The sequence below is a fragment of the Megascapheus bottae genome, chromosome 25 (assembly GCF_031878675.1).
Source record: "Megascapheus bottae isolate mThoBot1 chromosome 25, mThoBot2.hap1, whole genome shotgun sequence".
Lineage (NCBI taxonomy): Eukaryota > Metazoa > Chordata > Mammalia > Rodentia > Geomyidae > Megascapheus > Megascapheus bottae.
In genome coordinates this window covers 5,354,218-5,361,323 of record NC_143533.1, presented here as the reverse complement: position 1 = coordinate 5,361,323, position 7,106 = coordinate 5,354,218, and the positions used below count along the sequence as shown (strand labels likewise).

Below are 7,106 nucleotides of genomic sequence, written 5' to 3'. Positions count from 1 at the left end.
CCACGTGATCCATGCTTTGCTGGTCTCATTTTTGTTACTGGCTCTGTTTCCGCTGTATGTGAAGAAAACATAGGCAGACATTTTAGAGGAAGGCCCCATGAACAAAAAGGAAGGTATTCTTATTCAAGTCAATACTATGTCGTGGTTTGTTTGTTTTTTTTTAATTGGAGTGGTGCTTTAACTATTTATTCAAAGAACATTGTCATGGTTTGATTATGAAATGCCTCCCATAGTTATGGGCGATGGGGCCTAGTTGAAGTCAGTCAGTGATGATAAACAATATTGTCAGGTGCTAGGTCTCCCCCTCCCCCTCCCCTCTGGTTCCTGTCTACCATGAGGTAAAGAAAATCCTCTAGCCACTCTGGTGTTCTTCATCCCCAGGAACCCAGCCCTCTAAAGCCATGATCCTCAATAGATCATTCTTCACCAACCATGGTTTGCATCACAAGCAACATCTGGAGTCTACAATTATACTCTTGGCCTTGTTGACTTACAATGGCTGAAACCAAATAAAGAGCCTGGCATGGGTGGCTCACATCTATCATCCTAGCTACTCAGGAGGGGGAGATCTGAGCCAGCCCAGACAGACTAATCAAATCAAAGAGACACTTACCGCCAGTTAAAACAGCAAAGCAGATGTCTGGCTTATGTGGTAGAGCACCAGCTGTGAACAACAACAACAAAGCTGAGTGAGAATATTTATTTGCCATTTGGGCTTCTTCTGCTCCTGAGTTCACTAGTTCATCTATAATTCGGGTTATTTGTTCTTTTACTGTTTAACTTGTTGAGCACTTTGTGGGTTGTATATATCTAATCTTCTAGCCATTGATTAATGGATGAAGACTTTCTCTCTGCCTCTTGATTCAGGTTATTGTTTCACTTTGATATGATGGAAAGCTTTAATTTTAAGCAGCCAAGTCTTTGTCTTATTTCCTGGGCAAATTGAGTCCTTTTCAGAAAATAATAATCCATATATCTTCTAGAGTCTTTCCTGTGTTTGTCTGTAGGAGTTTCAATGTTTCAGTTCTTATATTAAGATGTTTGATCTAGATAGACATATACATGTAACATATACACAAATATATACAATATATAATTATCTATGTTTCACAATTGCAACTGTAAGATATTTGGGGGAATGGAGGTAGGGGGAGAGAAAGAATAATGGATAACTAATAATGTGAAATACATTGTGGATAGATAGATAGATAGATAGATAGATAGATAGATAGATAGATAGCATGAGGAATCTCTCTGTTGGACAATAAGGCAATAAGGGGTTGGGGCCTGATGAAAAAGAGCAATAAAAACAGAGGTGGTTTATCTGGCTATAATATGTCACACTTATAAAATAACAAAGTGAAACCCCTTGTAGATAATATACACTTAAAACGAAGAAAAAAGAGCTGGACACCAATGGCTCATGCCTGTAATCCTAGCTATCAGAAGGCTGAAATATGAAGATTGTGGTGCAAAGCCAGCCCAAGCAGAAAAGTCCCAGTGAACAGCTTATCTCCAATAAGTTAGAAGTAGTGCTGTAGCTCAAGTGGTAGAGCACTAGCCTTGCATACAAAGAGGCTCAGGGACAGTGCGCAGGTCCTGAGTTCAAGCCCATGGTAATTTAAAACTTCCCAGCTACTCAACAAAACTATGGATGTGCTTCTTAGCAAGAGTTTGCTTCAACTTGGCAACTCTTAGAGCAGGTTCACCCCATGCTCTAATTCCCATCAGCATCCCACATGCTTGCTGGTCAAGGAACCATGCAACAAAGAGCCTGGGCGAGAGCTTGCAGGCTGTCAATCACAGGTTCAGCACCTGCATCCTAGACTCCACCAGGGGAAACATGAGATGAAGCACAGAAGGGTGGCAGCAGGATGGGAGAACACCCAGAGTAACTGCAGAACACAACAGGATGTCCCACAGTATGTAGAAAGTGAGCAAGGGGCAGGAAGACCAAGGGTCTACAATCTACAGGCCCTCACTGGAGACTTGAATTCTAAGCTCTTGTCTCTATTGGAAACTCACCATGACAGTGAGTAAAGCATGTATCTATGCTGCCACCTGCTGGACACAGCGGTATAACAACACCTGAGAATTTAAATTTTTTATTTAGGATGCTTTTATTTAATTTCTTTTTCATATTTTCTCAATAGATTTTATTCTCTTTTTTTTGCCAGTCCTGGGGCTTGAAGTCAGGGCTTGAGCATTGTCCCTAGGCTTTCCTCAAGGTAGCACTCTACCATGTGAGCCACAGCACCACTTCTGGCTTTTTTTTTTTTCTGTGTATATGGTACCGAGGAATTGAACCCAGGGCTTCGTGCATGCTAGGCAAGCACCCTAGTACTAGCCCACGCCTCTGGCCCCTTTATTCTCTTTTTTTGTGCCAGTACTATGGCTTGCTTGAACTCAGAGCTTACTTGCTCAGAGTGGGTGTTCTTATCCCTGGAACCATGCCTCTAGTTCAGCATTTTTCTGGTTAATTAGTTGTGAAATCTCATAGATTTTTCAGGCTAGCTTCGAACTGAGATCTTCCGGGTCTCAGTCTCCTGAATATCTAGGATGTAGGCTTTAGCCACTGGTGAGGAACATATTTCAATCAACTTTTTTTTTTCAATCAACTTTTTGTGGCTCGTTTTGTACAGTTAATCTTTCTGTTCCCTCTTCACTCCTTAATTTTACTTTCTCTCCTGTTGCTTTATTTGCAATCACTATCTGAGACACATTTTTCCTTTCAATAGTCAACCTACCACTACCTCTTCCCTTTTCAGGTACTCGTGGTCACCAGTACCTTTCCTCTGTGGAAAAATTGTCCACTTATCTTGCACATGCTTTCTTCCATCTCTGTTTCTTCACCCACAATCCTTCTAACTTACATTCAAATTTATTTCATGCCAGTACTAGGGTTTGAACTCAGGGGTTGGTCACTGTCCATCAGCTTTTCCATCCAAGGCTGTCACTCTATCAATTGAACCAGTCCTCCACTTTCAGCTTTTTTATGGTTAATTGGAGATAAGAGTCTCACAGATTTTTCTATCTGGCTTCAGACTGGGATCCTCAGATCTCAGCCTCCAAAATAGGTTGGATTACAGGTATGATCCACCAGCACGAGATATACACTTAGCCAGTAGCTAGACTGACAGATATGATTTTGCTTCTCTATTTATTTGTCTCTGTATCCTTCCTTTAGGCTCTTTTGTCTTTTTTCCCCTCTTACTAGATAATCAACTAGACCTTTTTGTTTTTTGGGTTTTTTTTTTTTTTTTTGGTTAGCTGTAGGTCTTGAACTCAGGGCCTGGGAGCTGTCCCTGAGTTCTTTTGTTCAAGGCTAGCACTCTACCACTTTAACCACAGTGCCACTTCCAGTTTTTGAGTGGATCATTGGAGATAAGAGTCTCACAGGGACTTTTCTCTTTGGGCTGCCTTCAAACCATGATCTCAGCCTTCTGAGCAGCTAGGATTATAGATGTAATCAACGAGACCTTTTATATCTACCATATTCCACTTTCATTATCCCCTTCTTTTAGCTACAGCTACTGCTGCTTCTGGCCTGGTAGTGGCACAAGCCACGAGATAATCTTCAGGGTACCCTCTCAGTCTTCACCCTGTTACCATCCTCTTGCCTGTGGTTCCCCCATTCCACAAAGCATCATCTTTTCCCCCTAATATTCCCCAGATACCCAGTAAACATGTGTGCAGATACAATAATGAAATCCCTCCCCATAACTAATACATGACAACAGAAAATAACCGATGCCACTGGGTGTTGGTTATTTATACCTGTCATCCTAGCTACGCAGGAGACTGAGATGTGAGGATCAAGGTTCAAAGCCAGCTCATGCAGAAAACTCAGTGAGACTCTTACCTCAAATTAACCAGCAAAAAGTGGCAGGCCCTGAGCTCAAGCGTCAGAACTAGGACACACACATACACACACACTTTCCTAATACATTCTTCCATGTAGTCGCATACAAATAAAAAGAATAATAATAGCTCTAGGCAGTAAATATTTACATTAACAAGAAAATAATGAGAGCTTTTTTTTTTAAAAAACAAATAGACAACACTTAATCCTTCTCTAAAACCCTGAGAGGTAGGATGTCATCACTTGGTTTACCTGTCTCCATCATTCCCCCACCCCCTTGGACACAGGTTAATGGATTTCCCCTTGGAGGGTGCCTCAGTTTACCCTGCCCCCCAGCATACCTGAGAAGCCGTGGGCTGGCCGGATGGTTGGGCTTGGGCGAGGCGCGCCCTGCACTGGGAAGCTAGCAGTGGCTGGAAAGGCGGAACCTTCTAGCCTTCCCTGAAGAAGGAAGCCCGCACACGCCCTTGCACGGCAGCCCTGCCCCTTCTACAAACTGACATGGGAGCTGAAAGAAATTGATGGACATTTGAGGCTTGTTGGGGGGACTGGGATATGGAGGAGGGGACGACAGCAACGACCCGCAGGGGCGCGAGCTGCCTACGCCATCCTGACGCCTTGTGGGGGGGCCACCCACCCCAGCAGGGAGGGAGGGAGGGAAGGAAAGAAGGGGGGAAGGAGGGAGGGAGGGAGGAGGGAGGGAGGGGGGCACGCGCAGCCCCCAACGCCCTACCGCCCAGGCCTGCATCCCCACAGGCGCGCGCGCCCCTCGCCATCCAGAGCGCTTTCCCAGGGGGAGGCAGCAGCGACTCTACTTCAGGTCCCACACACGCACACCTCTGCCACCTTGGCGACCTGGGACCCGATCAGTGACCACCACGGGGGACACGCAGTCCTCCTCCCACTGGAAGAGGTCAGAAAAGCGCAAACCCAATGGTTTTGGAATGAGCTGGACTTGAGCCACCCAAGGCCCTGCTCTTCCACGCTCAGTCCTGGGGCACGGTGGGTGCTGTCCTTGGTGCTGAAGGTCAGAGAGCGAGTGGGACGTGTACAGACACCTACCCGATCTCACCTAGGGAGATCCCTTCTCTCAGGGCCTCGCCTTTCCAATGCCCCTTCCTCTTACTTCTGCTACCAGGGTCTCTAATCTGTCCATTTCCCTGAGCTTCCTTCTTCAACCCATGGGTCTTGTTTTGACTTGTTTAATGTGGACTAACCCAATCTACTTTTGTCCGCTCTGATTTGCCTGCCCTCTACTAGCATATCCTGTCCTCGAGGCCAAGAATATTATCCTTGAAGGTAGCACCTGCTGAGATCCAGCACAAGAAATAAGGAAGCAGGGGATTCCGCCCTGGATCCTTCTCTCTCAGACACCATAAGGATCCTCTCCACTCGATACAAGAAGATAGCTTCCTGGACACTTAGAAGACAGAAGTCAAAAGACCTCCAGCCTAGCCACTCAGCAAAGATTGTTCTCCTCTAGTTGGCACGATTGGTTAGGGCCTGAACATGGGACTGATGAAACTGAATGAGGCTTCAGGGTTGGAAACCTGAGGAAGGAGGGGTTTTTTGGGGGGGTTGTTTTGTTTTGTTTTGTTTCTGTTCAATGGCTGACAGCTGGTACACATCTTTTCATCTTGAAGGTAGACTTCATGGGAGAATGACAACATCAGAGAAGGTAGGAAGACCCAGGAGCTCAGGAGATGCCATCCAACATTGAACATAGTAATTTGAGGGATCATTTTTCCTGCTTTGTTTTTCTTGTCTGAGGCACTTTAGGAGGATTTTTTTAATGTTTAAAAAAAGTATGCATCGTTACAGAGAGATTTCAGTGTGATATTTACACATATTTACATGTGTGCGATTTACTTTATCAAATTCATCCTGTCTGTATTACTCTTTCTTAATACCTCTTCTCCCCTCTCCTTTCCCCTTCTACCCCACCCCCACTCCAGGCCTGGGTCTTGAACTCTGGGCCTGTAAGCTGTCCCTGAGTCTCTTTGTGCTCAAGCCTTGCATCCTACCACTTTAGCCACAGCACCACTTTAGGCTTTTTCTAAGTAGTTTCTTAGAGATAAGAGTCATGCAGACTTTCCCACCCTATCCACGCTCAGACCCCGCCCTCTCCACCAAGTCACGCCCTCTCCATTACTCCTATTCTGAGCCCCACTTGAAGGCCTCTGGCTTTCTCAGGAGAGTGGCCTGCAGTCCTAAAAAAAAAAAAAAATCTTTTTGTTTTGTCTTTTTTTAAGGCAGTGAGACTTCCTAGCCCTAGATCCACCCAAAATCCTAAAATAAGGGACTGAAAGAACAGAGTTCTAGCCCAGGGAGTGACAGGGAAGAAAGCCTCACACCAAAGATCTGAGGCTGAAGGAGTGTGAAGCCTAAGGGCCCGGGGTTTCCTATCTAAAATACAGGGGATGGGCAGGGTCATGTTCAAGATCCTTTTCAACTCTATAAAGTACTGCCATACTCCTAAAAGTGTCCAGGGGGTTATTCTGCAGTAGAAAAGCCTGGAATGTTCTTCCAGCTGGATTAGCAAAGGGAAGGGAATTGAGAAATGGAAACCATATCCCTACAGCCAGATGAAAACACCTGCAACAACTTTCCTTTAGGCAAACTGGTCACAGGACCACAGTTTCTACAAGTAGCACTCGCGCTCTCCCTCTCTCTCTCTCTCTCTCTCCCTCTCTCTCTCTCTCTCTCTCTCTCTCTCTCTCTCTCTCTCTCTCTCTCTCTCTCTCCCTCCCTCCCTCCCTCCCTCCCTCCCTTTCTTTTCTGTGCCTCTATACTCCCTCCACAGAAAGTGCTGCAGCCTCTCCCCACCCCCCCCAACTACTCACTTATCCTCTCATACTACTACCCAGCGCTGCTTACATCTACTGTAAAGAACTCATTCTCAGGTGGGTGCCAGTGGCTCATGCCTGTAATCCTAGTTATTCAGGAGGCTGAGATCTGAGAATCATGGTTCAAAGCCAGCCCAGGCAAGAAAACCTATGAGACTCTTGTCTCCAATTAACTACCAGGAAACCGGAAGTGGCGCTGTGGCTCAATGTAGTAGAGCACTAGCTTTGAGCTGAAGAGCTCAGGGACAGTGGCCAAGCCCAGAGTTCAAAGCTCCATGACCAACAACAACAACAATAAAAAAAAATCATTCTCTAAGGTCACAGCTCAAAAAATAACTAAAGGAAAACAGACCCACAGCTCTCACAAAGCAAAGACAGTGGGAAAAAAGAGCCAGAAG

General features: G+C 45.5%; 1 long non-coding RNA gene across 1 annotated transcript; it reads right to left on the bottom strand.

Moving 5' to 3' along the window:
• Positions 1-8: 8 nt before the first annotated feature.
• Positions 9-4,518, bottom strand: LOC150046270 (uncharacterized). Its single transcript, XR_016539654.1, has 3 exons — positions 4,204-4,518; positions 614-664; positions 9-52 (listed from the first exon to the last, which is right to left on the bottom strand). It is a non-coding gene; the product is annotated as an uncharacterized LOC150046270 (long non-coding RNA).
• Positions 4,519-7,106: the final 2,588 nt, after the last annotated feature.